Source organism: Argiope bruennichi, chromosome 2, assembly GCF_947563725.1.
Source record: "Argiope bruennichi chromosome 2, qqArgBrue1.1, whole genome shotgun sequence".
Lineage (NCBI taxonomy): Eukaryota > Metazoa > Arthropoda > Arachnida > Araneae > Araneidae > Argiope > Argiope bruennichi.
The window spans coordinates 87,482,830-87,509,708 of NC_079152.1; the positions used below are offsets into that span (position 1 = coordinate 87,482,830).

The following is a 26,879-nucleotide window of genomic DNA, read 5'->3' on the forward strand; positions in this document are numbered from 1 at the left end:
TATCTGAAGTACTTATTTTAAATTGCAAATTTTTTGCTACTCGAAGCAATTCTTCATTTGTGAATTGCGAATCTAACTTATTTCCTATTACTCTTTACTTCTTACACTTCATTGTCTGAATTCGCCGATATTACCACATTTTTCCATACAAAATGAAGTCATTGTCCAGTTTACGTGCTTCAGTGCGAAATTTGTATGCAATATTTGCTAATTACTTCATCCATCCACTTAATGTTTAAAACGAAAGTCCTCGAGATTATTGTTTTGCGGTTGCACGCTCAATAAAAGGAATAAATTATGAAAATGATGTTTCCTTTTTTTTTTCTTGTAGTATTATACAGAAAAAAATTCTTAATACCTGAGGCGATACGGAAGAAGCCCATCTCTGACGTATTAGAGTGTTCTTTGAGTGCTGGTGGCATTATTATGTGAATCTTCTTTCAGTCTTCATGTTTTTTGGTCGTTATCCACTTAAAACACAGAAGCGATCTTCTTTTTTTTTCGGTACAGCCGTTACCGTAATGAGGCATCCATTCAAGAAAGTTTTATTCTGTGAACTGAAGAAGCCGAGAACTTTTTGCTTTCATGCTCTGAAACAAAAGAAAGTGGCAAGGGTGGGTGAGAACTAGTTTTTCACGTGCAAGAAGAATCCCTGGATGGATCTCAGCAGCGTATTTCTTCTCTTTAATGCAGGCACTTTTGTTCATCGAGATAAAGCACACAGAAATAAAATTTCATGTCCGTTGCGAAAGAAAAGAGAGGAAATTAATTCAGCATTTTTATGTATTCCTTCATTAAGTTCCGACACTTGCGCAACTTCAAACGACATGGATTACACTTGAGATTGGTTCGCATATTGTCTCTTGTACCGCGGAATCTCAATCATGTAAAATCAGTGTTTATGTGAATGTGTTTTCAGTGTTTAATGAAAGGAAGCGAATTTAATTCCGCATTTTTATGGATTCTTACTTTGAACTTGTGTGTTGCGTAATTAGTAATTTCACTGAAATAGAATTCATTTGTATGTGAATAGAAATATAAATCTATGCACTAATTACACTTTCTTTTCCCAATTAATTACCATATTTCGACGAATTGAAACTCGTTGCATATTAGTTTGATTAATTTTGGCTATTTTGTATATTGATTGAATAAACAAAATGAGAAACTTAACAGATTAGAAATTAATAACACTTCCGATAGACTTTCGTTCCCCCTAGCCATATGGAAACTGCATTTTATTTTATTCACACTATATTGACTAAAGAATCGGAATTGGTAAACATAATGTGTGTAGGCATCGTTCAGGTTCATTAAAAAGTCTAGCTAATATAAGAATGCTTTATTAGGGTATGCCACACATAGACAAGTTTACAACATTAATACTTTTAAAAAATCGTAAGTGGGTGAAATTATTAACAGCATATTGGTGACTCGCTTGGCTCTTACTAAATCTTAGCACTTTCAAAATGCTCTGTTTCTAATGTTTTTGATAGTCATTTACAGTTTATGTCACAAGAGTGATTACTGTATATATCCTTTGTTGTCTGAATGTCTTACTAAATAAAAATCTTAGTTCTGCTAGAAATTATTGGTTACTCTCTTGACACTTACTAAATCTTAACACTTTCAAAAGGCTCTGTTTCAGTCATTTACAGTTTATGTCACAAGAGTGATTACTGCATATATCCTTTGTAGTCCGAATGTCTTACTAAATAAAAATCTTAGTTCTGCTAGAAATTATTGGTTACTCGCTTGGCTCTTACTAAATCTTCACACTTTCAAAAGGCTCTGTTTCAGATGCCTTTGATAGTCATTTACAGTTTATGTCACAAGAGTGATTTCTCCTTTGTAGTCATAATGTCTTACTAAATAAATATCTCAATTCAGTTATTTGTTGCTCTGATATTAAGTATTTAACTATAAATATTTAAATATTTACACTTACCCGGAAATACCGATTTCATTTTATTAATCTATCAACGATGTTTTCTCTCTGTGTATGTATTAATTATTCTCTTACATCCTCCTTAAATAAAATTCATTTTAACTCGCTACTGTATCAAATTTCATATAAGACAAAACTCGCACGTATACACATAATACTATGTTTGTATTTATTTATTAAAGTATTCAAATATTCTTCAATGGTAACTTCTAGACTGATGTACTAATAAGTACTTCTGAATAATTACTTATTACTTCCAAGATTAACTAAGACGAACTAACTATTCATGAGAAGTTGTAATGCGATTCTAATATAGCTGACGTACCTTTGTAATTATAAAATCAAATTATTCTGTTCTCTGTCGTTATAATGACGAAGCTCGTGATTCCGTTATCAAATTAATGCTGTCTAAAATTAGCTGTATATCCGATGAAATCCTACGGATAGGTCAGCTCTAAGCTCAAGTAAAGTGATATCTAATTTCTAACAGATCATTGAATTCATAGCCATGTTTTCTCTTTAAAATTTGAGTTTTTGATCTTAAGGCATTTGAAAACCCCAGTATGACATTGACGTCTTCAGTTTTGTTTTTACTAATTTTTGAATGCAACAATAATTTTATAGAAAGTGAATAATAGCATGTGCAAAAATCAAAGTATTTACAGGGAATAACAAATATAAAATTAAAATGAAATATTTTGAAATGTGTGTTGAGATCTGATTGGAAACTTCTTCATCTATGAATCTACTTGTATAAAGTTTGAGTTTACGAAAACCTTGACAGCAATTTTTGCTATTCAATTTTTTAGTATTGACTGATCAATAAAATTCGAAAAGTAATTTCAGTTCGAATTTTTTTTATTAAAATGTCACAAATAAATTCTTTAATATTTTTTTTATTTATATTGTTTTTAATTACATAACTTTCTTTTATAAATATTTGATATTGATTTTTTTTATTTTCGTTTTTGGTTTCTCGGGGAACAAATGTAGTCCTAATGAAGTCCAACGTCGTTGTTTTTTAAGATTTGACCTAAGCGTTAAAAAAAAATTCAATAGAATAATTAAATATAATTCTTATTTTCTTTTAAGCAGTTTCTAATTAATTAATTTTCTTTTTGGAGTTACTTTAAAATTAGTTATGTATATTTTTAAAATGAGGACTTTATTTTTATTTACAAGAAACGTTTCTAAGGTCATCTTTAATAATAATAAAATAGATAAATAAATACAGCTTTTTTATAAGATTTTATTTTCGATTTTACGTTTAATTTCTCAAAATTATAAAATTTTAAATATTTAGTCCAAAACAAACAAAAGAAACTAATTGTTGAGCTGCAAATTTTACATATATGGTCTCTTTATCTATGCAAATTCAGAAATATAACTTTTTTCAGAAAAGCTGTGTATTTTCATTTTTTTAAAAGGAATTTTAAAAAATTATAATTAATTCTAATCACCTGAGAAAGTTAATGCATTGCTCTCCCGCCTGTAATTTCATTGCATCGAATATATGTGTTAAATTAAATTTAAATTTCAAACCGTTTCAGAATAAATGGCCAAAAAGGCATGAAATTTAATTGTTGGCTTTTGTTTGTGATGATTATTTTTATAGTATAAGGAAAGAAGAATATGAAGAAACGCTGTCATCATTGAAAAAATTATTAAAATATACTATAAATAATCGAAGTACGATAAAAACAAAGAAAATTCTTGTCCGATTTAACAGCAAATACCGCAAATACAACATGGTAATCCAGATAAATATATCGTTGGGCTATTTTCAACTCAAAAATGCAGCTCTTGTTGTTTTTATTGCTATTCGTGTAAGTTTGTTAGTTGATCCAAATAAATTTTTTGTTGTTGTTAATGTTAGACAACGCTATTCCCACAAAGGCAATTTATAATTGTAAACAATTAACATTTGTAATCTTTCATGATCTGTAAAGAAAAACTTCTGTAAAATACAAATATTTTTCATTTCACAAATGTAGTAAAACAATGGACGTTTGTACCATTTTCTTATCTATAAAGGTGGGATTTTTCAAAATATTAATATTTTGCATTTTAAATAAACCTTAGGAAAGTTTTTATATATATATATATATATAATTATAAAACACTTAAAGCGTTATTGAAATTTAAGGGTGTTGCGAAACTGATCGAAACTTAAAATTGTCTAAGCCATATCCTCTAAATATGGCTCCATTCCAAGTAGTTCATTAGCTTTATATCTGCCATAAAATTTTATTTCGCTTTCTTTTTAACTGATCTTTTATAATCTTTATCTCAATGGTAGGTCACGGCGGCTTTTGAACCAACCTATCTTTAGTCATTAAGTAAAGTTCCTTGATCACCTTTGTAGACTCCTTATTAAACGTTTCACACATCGCATTAACTACTTTGCTTAATATGAAAAAATATGAATACAAAGCTACGAAATGATAGGTGATATAAGCGTCCTTTAAAAATATCTGATAAAATGGTCGTTTCACACGCACCGAAACCAGTCTATGCGTGCCTAGTTCACTATATCCACTGTAATTACCTCATAGAAAGGATACATTTGCATAGCCAAGGTTAGCAGTGATAAGTATGGCTTTATGGTAATCAGGTTTTTTATTTCTGATCGTTGAATTAATAAAGAAGCAAAAGGAATAACGTTTATGATTCTTTATTCTTATTTATAGAGATAGGAATGTGATTTTACTGAATTGTTTTCATTAATTTGTTATACAAGTTGAAAAACATAAAAGCTAATTTATTAATAAAGGAATAATTTTAAAATGTATTAACTGATAGTAAAATTAAGGGGGGGGGGGGTTTCAGTTTTATTTGAATGAAAATAGACTTTCTTCATTCAAATGCCAATTGAAATGTTTGCTTTAAAATTTATTAAATTATTTTTAAAAAATTTATCGTGAGAAAGAAACTGTGTAACTAAATGAAATCGATTTATATATTGTTTGACTAGATACATCTGAGTGATTCCATATTCTATTATCGTTTGATATAATCAATGATTCTTATTTTCATTCTTGGCAACATATTCTGAAAAGTATGAATTAAAAAAAATGAGGTATCTGGAAATTAAGATCAATGGTAATACATGGGTTTTTGTAGCAATAATAATATAATTATATATTTTACGATCTATTAATATTCATAAACAGTGAATAAAAAAACTTTGTCTATAATGTTTTTTTTTATAATTTTCTTATTGTTTTTATTGTTCTTGACCTTTTAACAGCTTTATCAGGACGCAATTTTAACGTCACCGGTATATTAAGTTAACTGGTGATATTATTCAGCCCATCGACTCAATGTTAAAACAAATTCTGTTAAACGTTGAAATTATCAACTGCTTAAAAATCAGTCATTTTTCTTTGCAATTAAGTAAGAAAAAAATCAAAAATAATGTTTCTGAAATATTTTTATTATTGTTTGAACGATTTTTATACTTTGCGATTGATTGCATTAAACTTTGCTTAAATATAAATGGAAACAGAAGATCAGAATTTTAAATCAATTAATTAACGATTCTTTAGAACATCGTTCAAGAAAAGAGCTGTTTTTTTAAATTTATTTATTTCTTTTAATAATCAGCAAGCACGGCTTAATCGTTTCTAGTCAAATCAGTTATGCTTATATCATGAGTAAACTAGATTTTACCGTTAGGAACAAAGCACTTCTAATCATATCCAAATATCGGGTTACCCGAAATGTTTGCTCAAGTTATCGTTGTAACAACTTATGTTACATTTAATTACTAAAACATGTCTTTAAATTGGTTTTAATAAAAACTATAATAAGCTTAGGATGTTTTTAATCTTTTTTTAATTTGCCATTTTATCCCATAATCAAATCAAAGAACGTTAATCAAACATTTGCTTAGTAATTAAAAAGAAAAAAATTGCTCTTCAATCCCTATATTGGACATCCTCTTTCCATTATCATGAAACTCTCATTAAAGGGTCGTTGGATGAAGTTTTTTTTTTTTTTTAATTTAATTTTTTTCCTCCATCTTCTTCCTTTTCAATTATTTACTGTCATTTTTTATGTCATCAAGGCTCTTGAAATTATCGTTACTCGAAGCCCCAAGTACCTTCCTTGCTCTTGATAAAATTGTGCTATGCAAACCACAGTTAGTGATTAATACCATCCATAGAACTTATCGAAATCCGATGCGATTTGTGTAACATTCTATTTGCTCCGAAACAAATCGCATTAAATGCAGAATTAACGTGAGGTAGTCATTACTACACATAAAATGTTCAATTAAGGGATTGTTTCTGGTCATGTTTTAAATCGACTGATTGTCTGCCGGTTATTGTTAGCTATTGGGAGTGGTTTATGCGTGTTAAAACGTGATTATTTAAGGAAAAATTGGATTTGTCCTGTTTAAAAACCAATTTGAACTCTTTATATTGGCAATTTGGAACTTTTTATTGGGAATATGAAATGAATAGATTTATTTATCCGATTACATTATTATTAAATGCATTCTTTATTCTATCGATTATCGCTTACTGTTTTGAGAAATAATACTTAGTAACATGCTATGAAAAACAAAAAAAAAAAAAAAATACCTTTGTTCGTAAATCGTCTTTAGCTTTGGAAAAGAAAAAAGAAAAATACTTTTTTTGTTTTCCCTTTGATAAATATAATTTTATATTAAATGAAGTAATCTTCATATGGATTTTCATTTTATTGATGTATTTTTTATATTATATTGTATTTTTTTAATATCGTCCAGTATAAATAGTTTACTACAAAGAATATTTATTACTGTTTGGTGTTTTATATTGAAAATATGAAAATTGTTTCTTAGTTTTTCTACTACCTTTGAGTGATTAGAAATCTACGATTTTTTTTTCTTTCAAAATTGGGATTTCTTTAAAAATAATATTGAATTAAAACAAAACTTTTGAAATTGTGAGTATGAAATTATTTTCTTTTATTTATGAATATCTTTTCAGCACGAATAAGTAAAACTAATTGTATATAGCATCCTTATTAAATTTATTTCAATTAAATTTTACAAAAAAAAATTATATTTAATAGGATATATTCTCTTATATTAATCTGGGGTCTAGACAGAATTAATTTATAAATAGATGGGATCCCTTTTTTTTCTATGGTAAAAAAAAGTTCGGTGATTGAAACGAATTTTAAGAACTACGATTTAAGGAAATGGATATCTGAAACCCCAAGATATTCCTTTTATAGTACAAAATCAAATAGCTAATCGATTTTTCATGAATGTTATAGCCATTGCTTCTTTTATCATATAAATTTTTACACGTTCATATCCTGTATGCGTTGGAATAAATCTTTCATTGCCCGATTGAATAGATTCGCAAAATTCATTTTAATTTCGGTCACTGTTGCTTTTACCTGAGTATTAGGCTGCAATATTATTCGAATAACATTTTGAATAACAATGTTCCCGGAACAAAGCTTGTTCCCAGTGAAAATGAGTGATTATTACCATTTCCATTTCTAGAATGGAACCGAGCGAATAATGGGGCTGTGCAGGTTGGTTGGCAAAGAGCCTAGACAATGATGCATGGCTCTTCATCAGATGTTATTTTATGACGCCGCGAGAATGCTTGGCAGCTTAATCTATTCGTTACTTAACACTCGTGGAAACTTCGCATTTTTCGTGGATATGCCAAAATTTTATATGCAGCATATATATATCGTTATGGGAAGGATGGTTCAAATTTAAATGTCCTTTTCAGAGTAAAAATACCAGTGGGCATATAAATGTCGGGTCTCTCTATTATGCATTTCAATATATAGGAAAGAAATTTCCACCTTTTTCTTGAAAGGAAAAGAAAATATTCAAGGAATAATTAAACTTAAAATCCTGATATATTTATTATAAATATGATTTTGTTGAACTGGGCTCAATTTTCTTATTTCTTATTACGAATATGTAGATGTATGTATTGAAAGAGAGGAGCATAGCCTGATTTGATATATTTAGACTCAACTTATCAAAATAGATTTGATTAGACGCAACTCACGTCACAGCCGCCAATTTGTCAAAGCCAGCCTACAATTTTAACGTAATAAGTTAATGACTGAAAATTTGTATACTGTCTAGAAACATTTTCATGAATATATATTATAGAAATGGTATTCATAAGTATATCTTTATAGAAATGGTGTTCATAAGTATTTCTTTATAGAAGTAATGTTCAGAAGTATTTCTTTATTGAAATAATGTACACATTCCTTTCCTACACTATTATAATGTTGCTATAATCATTGTTTGGTTTTATGAGCAAGTGTAACTTAAAAAAAATCTGCATTATTGCAGAGAAAAAAGTTTAAAATCTCACAGATTTAAAATTAACTAAAAAAAAACTTTTTTCTTCTCAGTTAATTAAAATATTAAAAATTTTAATTGGATTCATTAATCTTAGTAAAACAAATATTCAAGCCTAATATGGATATCGGAGGTTTGCAAAGGTTTTATTATAAATATCTAATTTTTTTCCATCAGCGATCTTCTAAGAATAAGTGCTAGTTTATAAACTTAAAGCTTCCTTTTTATATATTTAAATACTACATCAGATTAGAATTACAGGTTCTATATAACTTTGAAATCCTTTTTATTTGAAGAATACATTATTTTGAAAAAATCTATTGCTGCGAATTTTTTTCGCAGTTATTTCAATTAATCCAGCTTAATTTCTAAAACTTTATTTAGGTTAACGATTTGTATTAAAAAAAATATTTTTAAGAAAAATAACTTTTATCTACATACTTGAAAACACTGTAATAAGATCACCTCAACTCCATTCAAAAATTTAATTTATTTTTAAAAACTTTCTGAGTATCTTTCAATTGCTTTAACCGTAATATGAATATTATGTAAATGTATTGAAAATCTCAGGTGAAAAATATTAGAAAGAAGAATTCTAATCTTCTGTTGTAAGTCGTTCATTTTCTTTCTTTTTTTAAAAATTGTAATTTGAAGTGAGCAAAAATAAATATATCTTTGAACCGAATGATACGAATACATATTACTTACTACATTAATAAAAATTATTTTAGATATATCATGCTCAAAACGTTTCTAGAAATTGCATTAAAGTAATTTCACATTTATAAGTCGTTCACTGCATTTTCTGTTTATTTTAAACTCAAATTTAAATTCAGTGCAAGAGAATTTCCGCAAATAATCGAGAGTGAATTTCAATTTTCTTCTTCTCATAAACAGGAAATGCTTACTTACTTCAACTTGCCAGAGAGAGGTACAATTGTAACTTTCCCATCTTGTTCCCTTAACGGCAGCGTTTTGCAATTTTCCGTTGTGTTCCTTTACCTTTGGAATCTATATTCGGGTTAATGGCTCTCCAGCAGATGTAGATTCGCACGTTTCCGGCTTTACTCGTGGAAAATCGTTCCCTTACTCGTGAGAGTGATGCAGATTCGACTGGAAATTCTCCTTTAAGAGCAGTCGTGTTATACGACACGATGAAGTTCGGTTGCGCGCACGTGTGCATCAGCTCAACCATTCTCATAAGATTTCCTTCTGCACTCAATATTCTTGAAGCTGTCTAAATTCCGTTTGCGGGGTTTTAATAAGGAAATTAATTGAAACAGAAGGATCAATCAATATTTCAGGATTTTAAAGCCTTATCGGAAGCACTTTTATTTGAATTTATGAGGTAGGGACCATATAATTTAGCAATATTTATAAAGTATCTTAATAATTTAATGATTCATTAGAGATAATTTAATATAGGGTGTTCATTAATTATTGTCGGGGTTTCTGTACCTCATAACTTTCGAATAAAAAATATTACGCAAAAACCGATTGCTTATTCGTAAATTACAACTCAAAGAATTTTATTAATGATATTAAAGTGTAAAGCTTGCACAGTTTCCACTTTGTAGGTTTACAGCTGAAGGCGATTCTTTGAGTTGTACTTTACGAATACATAATTCTTTGAGTTGTAATTTACGTATTCATAATTCTTTGAGTTGTAATTTACGTATTCATAATTCTTTGAGTTGTAATTTGCGTATTCATAATTCTTTGAGTTGTAATTTACGAATACATAATCGCCTTCAACTGAATGCCTACAAAGTGCAAATTGTGCAAGCTTTACACTTTAATATCATTAAAAAAATTCTTTGAGTTGTAATTTACGAATACGTAATCGGTTTTTGCGTAATATTTTTTATTCGAAAGTTATGAGGTACGGAAACCCCGACAAAAATTAATGAACACCCTGTATATATTTTCCAAAAACTTCACTCTAAAATTAAATGTTTATTGCTGTAATGTTATAGAAGCCATCTATTACTCTCTAACGTCGATATTATTAATATCAAAGATCAAATATAACCCTCGAAATTATTTAGACTAATTGAGAGGGAATTACTGCATTATAACGCGGTTAAGTTTTACAATCTGCAATAACGACGCAACAAGTTTTGCAATTGAATATTTCAGTTATCGTCATATTTGTAGATTTTTATTCTTTGTTTCTTATAAATTTCATTGCTTATTCTAAAATTTCTACTTTTGAAAAATTATGAATTGATTATAAAAGCGAAATACAATTTATTTCGTTTTTACTTATTAAAAAATTTATTTTTCTACACATTATTGAGGCTGAATACAAAAACGATATAGAATTTAAATACTTTAATTTGCTTCGACTTGTTAAAAGCAAATTTTGGACTTTTTTTTTTATTAACCTGTTAACTGGGTATGACGAATTAATTCATTGCAAAATGAATTTAATATATGTTAATTACCTGATTAACAGGTCAAGCTGAATATAGTGTAATAAGCGATTAACGTCTTTCTATTCACACTTCATTCACATTGATTTGATATTCCTCTTTTTCTACAATGGTCTTGAATCAAGTTCTATTTCAAATGCCCTCCAGGTATTCCTCATTTAACATCTTCTGACTTCTTTATTACGAAATATATGAAAAAGTATGTCTTTTATTTAGCTAGGAGATTTTAGAAAATGTTTCATCTCATTATCAAGGCACTTGAATCTGTTTTATCTATATATATATATATATATCAATATTAACTAATTAATGATTAATATATATAATATCTAAAAGTTACTTACAAGAATGCTTAAAACGTTTCATAAACCATATTATAAGCTATTTTAAATTAATTATATTCTGAAATAATGTACAAATTTTTATATTTTCCCTGTTACGGTTTTTCTAAACAATAAAGTTACCATTAAATGATTTTTTAATTAAAATAATAGAATAAATCGTTTGGTAATTGAAACAAAAATTGTGTATTCTTCAAAAATCTATACTTATAATAAAGCTCAATGTGTGTGTGTGTGTGTGTGTGTGTTGGCGCTCTACAGGCCAGACCGTTTGACATACAGCTACCAAATTTGGTACATGTATACCTTGGAGGTTGGGAATGTGCACCTGGGGTTTCTTTTTTCGAATTTTTAATTAGAATTTTAATTATTAATTAAAAACTAACTTTCCCGCCAAAAAAATCTTCCATTTTCCCCACCGCCAACTTTTCCGCCAAAAAAATCTTCCATTATCCCCAGCGCCAAACGAGAAAGGCTTCAGTTTTTTTTTTCTCCCAACAGTAATGAGGCTAGGGTTAAAATTTTTCGGCGGATTATTTCAATCGGTTCTGTTTATTTTCTTAATGTTTGATGCATTTAAAATTAAACATTGTTAATGAATCAATCTTTCAGATTCATTCTGAAGTACTTTTGAATTAAAATAAAACAGAATAAAGGAAATTAAAAATTTCTAATCCGCATAGCGTTACCCCAACTGGCGTAGAAAAAAAATCACGTATTTGCGTTACGTAACCGGCGAAGAAAATTCACGCATGCGCATTCTGTTCTGATTGTTGCCATGACAACGTTATCAATGGATGATTTAAATTATTTTTGGGTTAGTTGCATGCTTTTGTAAGTAAATTGTATTTATGTTAGTTATATATTTTTTGTATATGCTTATAGTTTTAAGTACATCGTTTTTTAAGTAGTTTTTTTAAAACCTGTTTTCAACCGTTTATTTTAAACAATTCGTTTTATTTTCTTAGTGTTTGATGCATTTAAATTTAAGCATTGTTAATTAATCGATCTGTTCATAATGAATCTAAGAAAATTTTGTTGACGAACTCTTGAGATATTACATAAATTAAAAAAGATATTCTTTAGTGTCCATAAAGTTTAAACGCTGAGTGACTCTATTTTCAGTAATCAGATTATAAAAAAATGCTTTGTTTCAGTAAAAAATATTATTATATTAATTGAAGATAAATTCTTTCCACTTTAATTTAAAGCATAAATTCTACCGTTTTCAACCGTTTATTTTAAACGATTCGTTTTATTTTCTTAGTGTTTGATGCATTTAAATTTAAACATTGTTAATTAATCGATCTGCTCATAATGAATCTAAGAAACTTATGTTGACCAACTCTTGAGATATTACATAAATTTAAAAAGATATTCTTTAGTGCCCATAAAGTTTAAACGCTGAGTGACTCTATTTTCAGTAATCAGATTATAAAAAAATGCTTTGTTTCAATAAAAAATATTATATTAATTGAAGATAAATTCTTTCCACTTTAATTTAAAGCATAAATTCTACGGGTGCTAACAGAAAATGAGAGAGATACATATTACGTTATGACTGAAGGCCTTTATAATATTATGAATGAATTATATGATAATCAAAATTTGAAGTTTTAAAATATTTTGATGAAGAAGCTATTAAAGTAGAAATTGCATAAAATATTTAATTATTAAAATTTTAACGAACATTAAGATTGGCGAACCGGCTGGTCGCCAAAGGCGGCTAGTATTAAATAAAGTGAAAATGTCGATTGCATCTAACATGATCGTTTCATTTTCGCATTTCTTATATTTCAGTCGTCGTCATTGCGGTTAAATTATGACTCATGGATTTATCACCGTTGATATCATATATTTATAAGAGTAGTCATAAAATAACAAGATTGTGATTGATGTTTTCAAAATCAATTATGAACTAAATAAGGAAATCGGGCAATATACTGATATAGTTCTGAGTATGTAAGTTGCATTTGTTGTTGGAATGAATTAATAACGAAATTAGATGTTTATTTTTCCTAGCAATGTAAATATTTTATCAAAAAAAAAAAAGACGGATAGATTACAGATTCAGTGATATCTTGCTTTCATTATATAGTTTCTTTTTTATTTTTTAAAATGAAATTATTGTGAATACTTACATGGTCCCACTTTATTTTGCAGGTCAGCCAACTTGTCAAACAATTGCCGGATTCTGCTGTTATAATTGGTAAGTTTTTATTCATTTTTTTTTCTTCCCTCTGTTTTTAATTTTCACAGATTCTTATTTGACATCTATAGTCCCAAAAGTCAGCCATGGCATCAAATATTATCACACTAATCCGTTGCATTAAAAAGATTTCATTCTAACTAATCGAGTAATTCTATTTTGTTTGATATCCCTGGTTTTGGATTTTGATTTCCCCGATTTTAGTTATTGAGTTATGGTCCGATACCGCGCCTCAAAACTTAAAAACTTGCCAACCGGTTTTGTTAAGTTAGTTTAAGTTAGTTCTTGAACACTAGTGACTCTAACAGTAGTCAAGATGTTAATAAATGATATAAAGTAACAAATAAAAAAAAAAAAACCTTAACATTTGATTAAGAAAAATAAACTTTAAAAAAAATGCAATGGTATTTTAAAGATCTCTCTGTTGTAAAACAAATTCAATTTAAATAAAAAATATTTCGTCTGGGTTTGAATCATAATCAAATGCATAATATTTAAATTTGGAACAGTCTATAATTTTTAGATCTTGTCAGGTTTATTTTTCGTTATGTATTAACCCATCCCCTCTTTTCCCCTTTATTTGTTTTTGAGTATTTTATGTTTATTTCTTTGATTGTTGACTGATTCGTCTTTTTGAGTTGGGAGTTGAGTATCATTAAATTCGATTGATAAATCTGTCCAAAAATTTAAAAATATGCATTCTTCAAAACAAGAATATTTTTTTGTTCACTGCAGAAGAATATTTTTTTGCAGTGCTTGTACTCAAAACTCCCAATATAAAAACACAGACAAATGGATTCCGCTTACTTTTCACTCCACATATAAGCATTAAAAATTCGGCGACAAAACGCTTTTTTTTCCTTTGATATTCCCACACATTTTTTTATCTCCTTGTTTTTTTTAATTATTATTTTTATTTCCTTTCCAAACCACTTGCAAATCTCATTAACTAGTTAAGATATATCTGTTAGTTTTATTAGTTAAAAAGCTTGAGTTCTTCAAAACACGACTGTACTTTGTAGAACTCTACATTTCATTACTTATACTCAAAGATTCCATCTAAAAATACATACAAGTGAATTCTGGTTACCTTTCATGCCACATATAAGTGTTAAAGATTTCACAACAAAATTCTTTTTTTTTTCCTCCTCCCACATATTTTTTCATCCCGTTGTGTTTTTATTTCGCTTCCAAAACCGCTTGAAAATCTCATTTCTCTTGGTAAAAGCTGGAAAACTATTGGCGGAACGCCCTTGCAATCTCAGTGGCCATCCCCTCCAGCTCCTGGCCGCCCCAGCCCTTTTTAAAACGAAATGGACACAGGACAAAAAGGAGAGAATTGAACGAAATAATAACAAACAACACTAAAAAAAAAAAAAAAGAGTATCCCAAAATGATTCGGCACACACACAAAAAAAGAGAAGAAAAAGGGAGAGAGTATTTTCCGTCCTTTTTGAGATTTTTTTTTTTCTCCAAAAAGGTTCTTGCGTCCGATTCTTTTGTGGAACCGGACCGATAAAATAGGTGGAAAAGTGTGGATTATTGGCAGGAGGTCGGCTCGATATCGGATAAAGCTTTCCCTTTTCCTTGTTTGAAAAAGAAATCCATAGTATCGACGCAAAAAGAGTAAAACTGTTCGAAGATTAACGTCGCTATTTCCTTTATGTCTCGTTTGTTTTGTGCTCATCGAAGCTCGCTGGTTTTTATCTTTTTTAAAAAAGCATGCGTAAATTAAATTTACTCCTTTTCGCCCGTTTATTTTTCAACTCGTGTCCGGTTCGTTGATTTTAGAGAGAGGAAAAAGATTCGTTATTTTTATATTACTATTATTACATGTTCTCTCTGTGTGCGAGAGACTCCTCTAGGAAATGGTTTTTAGAATCTTCGATGTTTCATGCCTCTGAAAAGGAACAATATTTATTACTTGCATGTAATTTACTCCGTGTTGTAACCTGTTTCTCTCGACGATGTGTTGTTCTTTTTTTGTTCTTTTTCACTCTCTTCCATCGTCGTCTTGGAACAACAACACAATCAGTTTGACTTGTCAGCATGTCATCGAATAAATTGTTTCCCTTTGTGGCTCACGACATGGGCTGTAAACGAAGTAAAATTCAAAATTTCTGTTACAAAGTAGATTGCGATTCAGTGTCAAAGAAGTAAACAAAGCTCTCTCTCTTTCGTTCTGACCTTTTATTACTTTGTTCATTTTCTTCTTCGCGGAGAAATGTTAAAATATGCGAAAGAAATAATGTAATGGTTTGTATTCTAATTGTTTTAAATTTATTAACTTAACTGCCTCTTGAAAAATATGCTCAAATGGCACAATTATAAAGAATACAATGCCTGTTTTATTTTTTTTAACTTTCATGTTGCGAAAGAGGAAATTTTCTTGTCATTTGTTATGTTCTAGAATTATGGCATTTTGCACAGTCTTGTGTTTCTTGATGATAGTTAATACTTAATTATTTTCAGAAATTAATTGATTGTTAATGGATTAATTCTGAAACACTTGCGATTTTAAATTTAAAAAAAAAAGCCTTCGCCGAATTTGAAGAAGAAATCATTAGAAAACTCCGCAATAGTTATAAAATTAAATCAGAAATATATAAAAAAATAATAAGATAAATTTTTTTTTTTATTCGCGTGTTTTAAAATAGGAAAAATTAATTTTTTATCAAAAATTGAGGAAATAAGAAAAATAAGACGCTGGAAACAATAGTATAAGAAATTTATGGCATTATGAATATCACTCCCCAGACACTCATAAAATATATATGATTAAAATTCCAATTAATTTTTTATAGAATATTCAACTATAACTTTAACACCTCTGAAAGGTAAGAAACTCAACCCTTTCATTGCAATGATAAATCTTACAATTCTATAATATGTTTCATTCTAGATTAAGAACTTACTTCTGAGTAACATTTTTATAAAAGCGTACGTAATCTGTGGTTGATATAAAAATCTATGCTATATAAAATAATTATTATATTCAATATCACGAGTACCACTTTTTTTTAAAAAAAACTTAAATATTGGGTTTGTTTCCTTAAAATTGTATGGGATTTGTTGGATTTTAAACTGACCAGACATTCAATATATTATTAGATTCACTAAATTCTCTTCTAACTTCTTTTACCTTCTTGTATTTATATTATTGTAACTTTCCAATATATATATGTGTGTGTGTGTGTGTGTGTGTGTGTGTGTGTGTGTGTGTGTGTGTGTGTGTGTGTGTGTGTGTGTGTGTGTGTGTGTGTGTGTGTGTGTGTGTGTGTGTGTGTGTGTAATAATACTTTTAAAAATTAATTAATTTCCTAAATTTTATTTTAAATTAGCCCATATTTTCATTCTAAAATGCTCACTTATTTTCTAACCCAATTCTCACTTTTTATTTAATTATTTTTAACACTTGCTCTAGAAACTAATGACTCTAGCATTTTCACACTCCCCGAGCGAAGGTATCAAAATCCCTAATTCTTATAACATTCTTTTAAAGATACCTGAAATTCCCTTTCTTAAGTCTATAAATGTCAAAGAAATCCCTATCGAACTCTTATAATAAAATAATTGAAGGGAAAAATTTCTGTCACTTTGCTCTTAGATCGAGATGTAAACAGACTTCGATATATCGTCGCTTCGCAATATCTCTGTACATAATATGGCACTTTTGGTGAATTAAATAGAAATTAAAATTTCAAAATCTCGTTTTTTTCTGTCACGTTTTTGCAAAATTATGTAATATATAAATTCATTCTTATTTAACTAAAGAAGTTACCATAATTCTGTCTCGAACAAAGTCTACGCTAAATTGCATTCCTATCCTATATAGTAAATTAACTATCAAGAGCTGCATGGTATTGTTTTCATTCCGCGTATTCATTTACAGTGAAATATCAACGAGATCATGTCCATCGGTCATTGATTCATTCATATCGTTTATATCAAAGATTCACAATATAGCAAATCCTATAATGATCGATGCATCACTAAAACCTGTCACAAACTCGAAGCCATTGTTCTGTCGACTTATTCAGGTGGTGTGAACTGCTCACTCAGTTGTTTGTTCATCTGAGCACTTGCTGGGGGGTGATACAGGGATCGTCGTCACTTTCTCTATCCATTGAATAAGGTGGTCACTCGGGACGTTTTCTGAAAGGTTTTCGTCTGCGGGATAGACCACCAACGTCGAGAGAACGAAGGAAAGAGGGATGCTCGCCAAAATGCCGAACACTTGACTCTGGTGGAAGAGATTTTGTTCCACGTTTTATCTATCTTGGAAAAGCGTATTTGTTTGTCAGCATTTCCTTTTCCTTTCGCTTTGTTCTTTAGGGATGCTGAACAATTCAAAAACGTTTTGTTCCATGGAATAGTGGCGGGGGCTTTCGGATTTTTCAGATTGCTCCGGATATTCTATTTACGAGTACCGAACGTTTTTTCTCTTTCTATATATCTCTCTCTTCCATTTTATTTGCTGTTTCATTTTTACTTATTGAAAAATGTTTTGCTTAAAGACCTATATATAGCCAGCTTAAAATAGCATAATTCCGTATGAAATGAATATTCTTTTATTGTTTAATTTATATTTGTGTGGAATGCATGTAGATTTTTTTTATATTTTATTATTATTTATAGATACAGATATATAGATATATTTGAAAAGATAATTATCCATAAGGTTTTGCCCGAATTACTCTTCCTTAGATGCTTTGATTAAATTTAGCTTTTTATTTTTATTAATTGTTTGCTACTTAAATTAAGAAATAGGATTATACTGTTATATGCGTGTTTCAAGAATTAAGGCTTTTATATTTTTAATTTGGATTTAAAAATTTACTATCCATCCTTTGCTCAATTTTCTTATCTAGCTGTCTTAGCAGATCAATGGATCTCCTAGCATTGTTTCCTTTTCCGTTTAGTTGAACACTTGACTTGAAACACTTGAACACTTACTTTTGATTAAGATAAATAAACTATTACTGTAAGAGTTAAGATACCGGAATGGTAAAATGTGATGCATTGCGAAAAGCATTTGACGATTTTTTTTTTCACGCGTTTGATTTGTTGTAACTTATTTATTTCACTTCTGAGTACAAACTATTTGCGATATTTTCATCCAATGTTTTTTTCAAAATGTATGTCAGAAATAGCTTACCATAATCGTACCATATTTGCAATGAAAATTCGTGTCTTTATTATATATTTAGATAATATTTTTTTTTTATTGTTTGTGTTATTTATAATTCAGGCTGTGATTTAAAGAAAAAAAATTCTGTGTTTAAAAAAAAAAACTTATAGCAATAAAAAAAAATAATTCAGATGCAAACAACTTTCAATCAGCACGGAATACTAAATACCATTTTATGTGCAAATATATGCATCGAAAATTGAAGGGGCTTTTTTTTTTTAATTCATTTTTAATATGCAACTCCTTTATCACATTTCTGCTTTTCATGCTGAATAAATTCCTTTTTAGCAACTTTCAGACGGAAACAAATTTAAAAATAAATCATACCAAGCAGCGCGATATTTGTCATTCGACGATGGTATTTAAAGATATACTAATTAGTTCGTAGTTTTTATTAATAGGGCCTCGCCAGTTTTGCAAGCATATATTGAATTTCGATAGCGCACATCGATCACTGCCGTGTCAGACGCTTTACCGCGAAAAGAATTGGCCCCATAAATCATTAAAATTTTTGAGAAAAGACAGTTTAATCTTCAAATTCAATAGTGGGATTTCTCTTAAGCCCGCCATGAAGATAAATTGAATTCGCTGTTCCATTTCACCGCTTAATTTATGTATTCATTAAGCAGAAGGTGATGATTTTTATGAAATATGGAGTTATTTAAGGCGCGGAGAAAACGCTTATTTGTGGAAATGGGTGAAAAACAAAATGCAAATTATATTTCACTCGAATGAGAGACTTAATAAAACGTTCGTCGTGATGACATTTTGTGGAAGCGATATTATGGGGTAATGAATTCAAAAGTATGTTTGGTTTGCGGTATAAGGAAGAAAAAGAATTGTCGCAGAGATTATTTTTCCTAAAGAAATATGTATAGAGAGGAAAAAATTTACTTATCTTTAAATTTAAGTATTTTTGTACTGCAAGGAGCTTATTAAATTGTTAAACTCTGTGCCACTTTGATTTTGATTTTGGCGATACATTACATACATTTTTTTGTTCTGATTTCGTTAAAACTTGAAGGGTACGCTCTGATTTCATTAGAATTTTTGTATTTAATTTCATTTTATATTTAGAAATTTAAAAATGTAGTCCTTTGATTTCATATTTGATAAGTGTATGAGTATTAATCGATTGCGAAATACTGCTGCATTTTTCTCAAAATTAAAAATTGGTATTTCTTTTTACCAAAATTTGAATCAGTAATTGTTGTTTGGTGTGGGAATTTTGGAAAAGTGTTTCAATTTGGATTAAAGTTTTTTGGTCAATTATAGTAAATAAATCTTCACGAGAAATTTCATCTTTTTATGCCCCGTTGTTTCATTGAAATATTAAAGTAATAACTATTATAGAACAAAAGGAATGTGTTATTTAATTTTATCCATGTCGGTTTGTTTTTTAGAAAAAAATATTGAATAGGGAATTATTTTAGGATATTAGTTCAAAATGCGATCGGTAAAATAAAAAAAAAAAAATGTTTAACCTTTTTATTTGATGATAGGTAATTAATCTAATATAATATTCACAAGAGCAGGATTGTTGAAAATATTGTCTTTGCTTTTTCTGGTAATTTTAATCTGGAAGTTGGGATGTTTTTTTTTTTTCTCTCTCTCTTTTATATAATTTATTTTGTCGTATAAATTATCGAAAAGTAAACATATTAAGAACATAAGTAAAGAAATTTTAATTTCATTACTTGCTGCCACATATAATATCTCTCAAATAACAGCCACAAAAGTTCTGTAATCCTTTTTCGTCCTCCCATAGATGTGATTTATTGCCTATTTCATTTTATGTCTGAGTAATTTTTAATTTTGTTTTCCTCTATAATAAATATGAGTGTAGAACTGTATAATCAATATTTCCATTTAGGACATTGTTTAAATATTTTAGACGAAAAGAACTATGAAAAATGATTCGGCGCTAGAAACTCGATTTGACGGCAGACATTTTATGACGCATATTTATAAAATATAAATGTGTCAATTAATTAGAAATACACTGATGTTTCCAATTTTTCTGGAAATCTGCTTAATTTGCTTACTCCAGATGAATAAATTTGATGAAATAATGAATGACATTAACTATAGAGTACATTATTCTTCGCTTTCAAATGGTATTGACTGACTTTTGTTTCTATTTTGACTGATATGACTGTCAGTGCTTCATCTTGGCTATGCATAAAACATTGATTATTCTCTACTTCCAATCGGTCAAACTGAAAGCTATCGATTCGGTAACTGCAACTTACTATATAGTCCTAAAATGGATGAATTGAACTACCATTGAATGAATGATATTAATTATTGTATACATCATCTGCACTGTCAAATGGCATCACATGCTCGGTCCCTGTTTAGAATCGTAGATCAGAGAAAGAGAGGGAGAAAAAAAAAGGGGGGCGCATCGCTTTCTTCTCCACGTTATCCGTCATTTGGCTTCTTGACAGGCACCAAGAGCTCTTCTCGGAGGTCATTAGACGAGCATCATTAGCCCAGGGCAATTAATTAGCCCTCACGCGCACCATCGGCTTTTCTAAAACGGGAGACCCGAGCATTCGATTGCCTGGCGCATGGTCCTGACGGCCGCCACCCATGCCCGACGTAAATCATGAACACTTGCCGTCCAATTCCCAAATCCCTTCTTGCCGCAATACTACTTCCTTCTTGTTTGTTTGAATCTGCTCTAAGTCATGTTAAAGGAAGGATACTTTGAAATGGCCGTTCTGATGATGGTTGATATTGACGGATTAATTGATAATCTTTACGTGGAGAAATGAAATAATTAGATAAGTGTCAGATAACATACTAACCCATTACATGTTTGTTATCTAATTAGATATTTTTTAATCGGATGATATTGCTTAAATAGATCAATCAAAGATTTACTTTCTATGAATGAGGGAATTTTAGCTTATGAATTAAAAACAAGAATTCGGTGATCGTAGACGCATCAGCATGATTATGAGTGGTGAAGATGAGTTATTGAAAAGTCTGTCGATAAGTTGTGTGGACAAGATAGTTCTTCATACTTTTTGTAATTGTCTTTAATTATGAGGAGCCGTTTATTATTTATATTTTAGAATTAGTAATTAAATAAGTTGTGCTGTGTAAAATCAGTCTTTTTCTTATAATGCTTGCCTTCATGCAGTTGTGGTTCGTTTTAAATCTCAAAGGCCTTTCTATAAATTATAAAATGTATTCCTCATGTTCATTATTTATTAGTGATCTTTTGACTGATTATTAGCAGATTATTATTGGGAATTGACTTCATTGATTATAAATAGATTTTTACATTATTATTGCGGATTGATTTGAATGATTATAAACAGATTATTAGATTATTATTGACGATTGACTTGACTGATTATGAGCAGATTATTAAATTTTTATTTAGGATTGACTTAACTCCTTAAGAGCAGATTATTGGATTATTATTGAGAATAAATTATTAATAAAGATTAATATTTAATGTTTTTCTTTGAAAGATTGGGAGGGGGCAACTTATTCTACTAATATATGTATAGTTAAATGGTTAAAAGTAATACTGGATCAGCCAGAGTTAGGCGTGTATGTGTCATGCTGAAGCTTTATACATGTATAGCGTTAATATAGTTTCATATTTAAGAACACTTTCAAAATTATTTATTCTCTAGTTCTCATTAAAAAAAAAATTCCTGCTGGGGTATGTTAAACGGAATTATTCTACTGGGAATATATTAAGCGTCAGTGTTGATCTTGATATAAAATTTACATTTATATCAATATCAACATTTATATATATTTAAATTAGTATCAACATTTATATATCTTTATATCAACATTTATATATCTTTATATCAACATTTATATATCTTTATATCAACATTTATATATCTTTATATCAACATTTATATATCTTTATATCAACATTTATAAATATTTATATCAATATCAGCATTTATATCAAATATGTATTGATATAAACTTTGCATTTGCTCATGATATATGTTTACTGTGTACTATTAGTAAATTGACAATTTGGTATTGGAGAATAAATAATAATAATAATAAAGTTATGCGGAAAGTATCTAATGTTAGCAAATTTATAATATTTAGTTGTTACAAAAATTATGAATACCGTGAATTTTGTATCCTTTTCAACGATTCATACATGTTGACAAAAATATAAATTTATTGCATCGTTTGATTCAATCTTTTCAAACTTCGTTTCATTTTCTGATTTGATAAAAATCCACCTCGCTTCAGGTTTCCAGTGCTTAATTGACGAATTGCTCTTTTCTTTCATGTACGAACCCAACTATTTTTTAATCAAAATCCAGAACAGAACTCGGTTTCATCTGGCAAAGACCACTTCTAGCCCCTGCATCCCTCCCCTCTTCAAACACTCGTTAATTTTTAGACTTGCCTTAAGGGGGAGAGGGGGCACACAAGCTTGCAAATTGCTGACGATGGAAAATCCGTCCTTTGAAAGTATGCATCCACCGCCCTCTATCGAACCGCCGAAATACTAACAACTGCGAGAGTGAAAACGGAGAAACCCCGCCACTGCTAATAGGAGTAACGACTCCCGCGGGCCGTATTCGCGTTTTTCGGGTTAGCCTCAGTGGGCGAGCCTCGTTACGGCGGAATAGCCCTCGAGAACGAAACGTGATAAATTAAAAATAAAACACAAGAGTAAGAGAACGAAAAAAATAAATAAACTAAGATGAGAAACATCGGAAAAAAATAATTAAAAGACTCCGACTGTGAAAAAAAAATTTTTTTTTCCTTTCTTTTTTTTTCTCCTTTCCTTTTAATATCTGCTTGATGGGAATTCAAACCGTTGCAGGTGTGGGCTATCAGTGCTAGTGTATCATTAAATTAATGCGATTCATTCTGCGTATAGGGTGTTGGGAAATTGATTTATATTTAGTGCAAAAAAAGTATTACTGGTCGTTTCTCTTGATAATATAAATATTATTCTCGATTGGAAAAATCGGATTAATTTTTTTTTTCAAACACTGAAGGATATTTTTTCTTTTTCTCTTGAGAGCTTATTATTTGGGAAGCAATTTAACACCATACAGCATTGATACTTCAAATTGTTTATTTTTACATTTCACTGAATATCGATTCTTTCAAAAACTAGATCGGCAATCCGATATAAAACAACTCAATATAAAATTGATGTTTTTACAATTAAGGCATTTTATATCGGCTATGACTGTCTTACAAATATATACTAATAGATGGTAAACTTTATCGGTATCTCTCAATTCGACTATGTTAGCATTGTATTAACATTGCTACCCAAGCCAACATTGTAACAGCAAAATTTAACTAAATTTGCATTTACAACCCAGCCGACTGATCGAATATCTAAGTGTTTTTATAAAAACAGAGTGAAAATGTATCTACACTATTTATCATGTATCATGCGAATGGTGAGGTCATGGTTTCGAAACCATAGGATTCTAGGTAAACCCGACCCATCAAGATAGGTTCGTATGTAATTAACGTTAAATCCAGATCGAGAATCGAACTTCCTTCCATTGGTGTGGCTTGGACGTATGATGTTGTCTTCGGTATTAAATTACTGTTCAAAATTAGGTTCGACTGTAAATAAGCATAACATTGATGAAAAATTAATCAGTAATGCTTTGCAATTCATGACTAAATTCAAGGTAAGCTTATTGTATCTATTTAACTTCGTTAACTATTAAATAAAAACTAAAATTATTGTCTTGTTAAAATTAGTGTCTTATACATCAAGGAATCCAACACTGTCAAATATTATTTTTAACTGTTCAAAAGAATTTGTGAAATATAAAGATATAACTTATGATCGTGTAATATAAATATATAACTTGCGATTGTGTTATATAACGATATAACTTATATTTTAATTCTTAAAACTTATTCTGAATAAGGGATTTAATGTCCTGTGACTTGAATGCTTGCTAAAAAGCACGTATAAAATCATATTTTTTCTTCATATTTCATATGCGTGCTCATCTCTTTCACTTAATTCATGAATATATCGTTATTTCTCTTATTTAATTTACTTTTAATGAAAGACTATATCTACTTTTGTAAATGAGTGTAAAATTAAAATAATTTTTAATTTGTTGAAGTACTCATAAATAATTTTATGATAAAAAAAATAGAAATTCAAAATTGTTACAATAGATAAAGCAACTTCTCCTGAGCATTTGTTTGAAATTTACTTTAAAGTTACTTTGGCATTATAATAAAAAAGTCAAAAGTTTAGTCTCAGCCATTATTTGATGATTCTGTTCCAAATTTACAGTAAAAAAGAAATGAAATAAAATACACATTTGTATTTTATTTCATCTATAAGCATTTGACTAAACTATTTTTCCAAAAGGAAATTATTTGTTGCATAATAAATGAAAATACAAAGAATAAGTAGTATGAAATAATACAAGAAAAAAACCCTCTATTCTCAGAAACATTGAACGACCAAATTTTTCGCATTCCCAAAATAAGTTACAAAACCGAACCGGTCTGCACTTTTATAAGTTAAATTCCTGGTAGCCTTTAACTATGTGAAGTCAGGCATTAATCATTTTATAATGTCATCTTAAATGTTCCTCGTCTCTTAGCAACGCTTCTTTTAGAGAGCTAAAAATAATAATGGGAACCATATGCTTAGAAATTGGATAGAAAATGAAGGAAAGGTAACAATTTTCGATCAGTGAAAAGGTATTAAAACGATGGACTTCTATATTTTTATAATTAAGTTTAAAAAATAAAATTTTGCACACAGTTCTAAAAATTATAACTGAAATGTATGTTAGCGTTTAAGTAAATGGCATAAAATAAAATAACTTTCTGCTACACTATTACTATTATTTGGAACTATTTGCCAAAACTTTCGACTATACTACTATTATTATTTTGTAGAAGCTACCCTTATGCATAAAATAGCATCACTCTGTTGCTTGATAATTTCCGTTTTATGCATATCGATAACATTAGAATGCCTCATTTTAAAATGACTAATGTTACGTAATGCATTCATCTATTGTTTTGTCTTGCTTTTTTTATCTGTCACTTTTAAAAGAATAGTATAATGCTGTCATTTTATGCAGGTATCATAAAATCCATCCATTATTTATCAGAAGCCTAATTAAACGATCAAATTGACAATAATAGTGTTAAAGCAGACAATTAAGTTATTAAGTTAATAAAAAAAAAGTAAACGAGTTTCTTTTATTATTACTAAATGTTCTTTAACGTATATCAAACTTGTTTTTCATTGCTGACAAAAGAAAATAAACGGTTGAAAAGCCAGTATAGATTTGATCATAGAAGAGGAATTCCTAGTAAAAAAAAATAATAATAATAACGACCATAATAAAAGAGGTTCAAGTCATTTTCTCCTTTCACCTTGCACTTAGCAAACAAAGGATTTTTCTTTTTTCTTTCTGATGACAGGATCTTTAACAAGAGTACGATCGTCGTGCAGAGTAACCAATCTTCATCAAATAATATTTAATGCTTTCTTTTTTGTTCTCCTGTCACATTTATTATTCTTATTTTGATTCCCAGTCGTACCAAATGATAACGTATGATCTGAGAAAAGCATCCTCCCCCCCCCCCCCCCTTTATAAAGGCCCCACTTCTTCACAAGTGGGTCCTAAAACGTTACATATCGGCGAATCGATCTGTGATCCACCATCCGATTTAGATAGATCCATTTAACTACTTTCCAATTATTCGCAGAGCTAAGTAGAGGGATCAGACGGATCGAAACGACATGAAGGAAAAAAGAAAGAAATAAAAAAGGCAAACAGATACGTCTTCAACAAGCCCAAGGGTCTGTCTTAGAAAGCCGTCGATACGTTATTTATTCGATTGTGGCGTGCAGAGGAGTCAATCGCTATCGGAATGAAAGACCTTATCTCTCTGACCGGTTCGATAAATAAATAAAACATGCGATCAGTGGAACAAACGCTGCTAGATGTGGTGGTACTACGATTACGATAACGAAGGATGGCCTTCAGGGACTCGGAAACTTAATGAATCCACGAGGATAAACCAATGGGCTCTTAGATTAGAAGGCGGATAAGTAAATTCTAGTAAAATTCGCTGGCTTTCTATGGGAACTAACTTTTATTTTGCTTCATCTTCTCTGGGATATTAAGTTATATATCATGGTCTGTACTATGGGTAGTTAATTCTTGCTGAGTTTAATTCTGCGCTGGAATATATTTTGTTTAAATAAATTATGACATTAAGCATCGAAATAGCTGCTCATTTTATTCAAGTAAAATTACCCTGAATTAATTTCTTGTGCAATCAACCTTTGAAAATATATCGAAAACAATTTATAAATTGTGCTGAATTATAAACTTGCTACAAATTTGAATATTTTGTTCGTTTACAATCCTGCAGTAACTTCTACACTGG

General features: G+C 29.4%; 1 protein-coding gene across 8 annotated transcripts in view; it reads left to right on the plus strand.

Annotated features, from left to right (window-relative positions):
* LOC129991361 (plexin-B-like) overlaps positions 1–26,879 on the plus strand; it is a 454,065-nt gene that overhangs the window by 280,137 nt on the left and 147,049 nt on the right. For all 8 annotated transcript variants that reach the window (XM_056098226.1, XM_056098227.1, XM_056098225.1 and 5 more), the window contains one exon: positions 13,225–13,270. The gene's annotated coding sequence lies outside the window, so the exon portion shown is untranslated. The remainder of the gene's footprint in view (positions 1–13,224; positions 13,271–26,879) is intronic.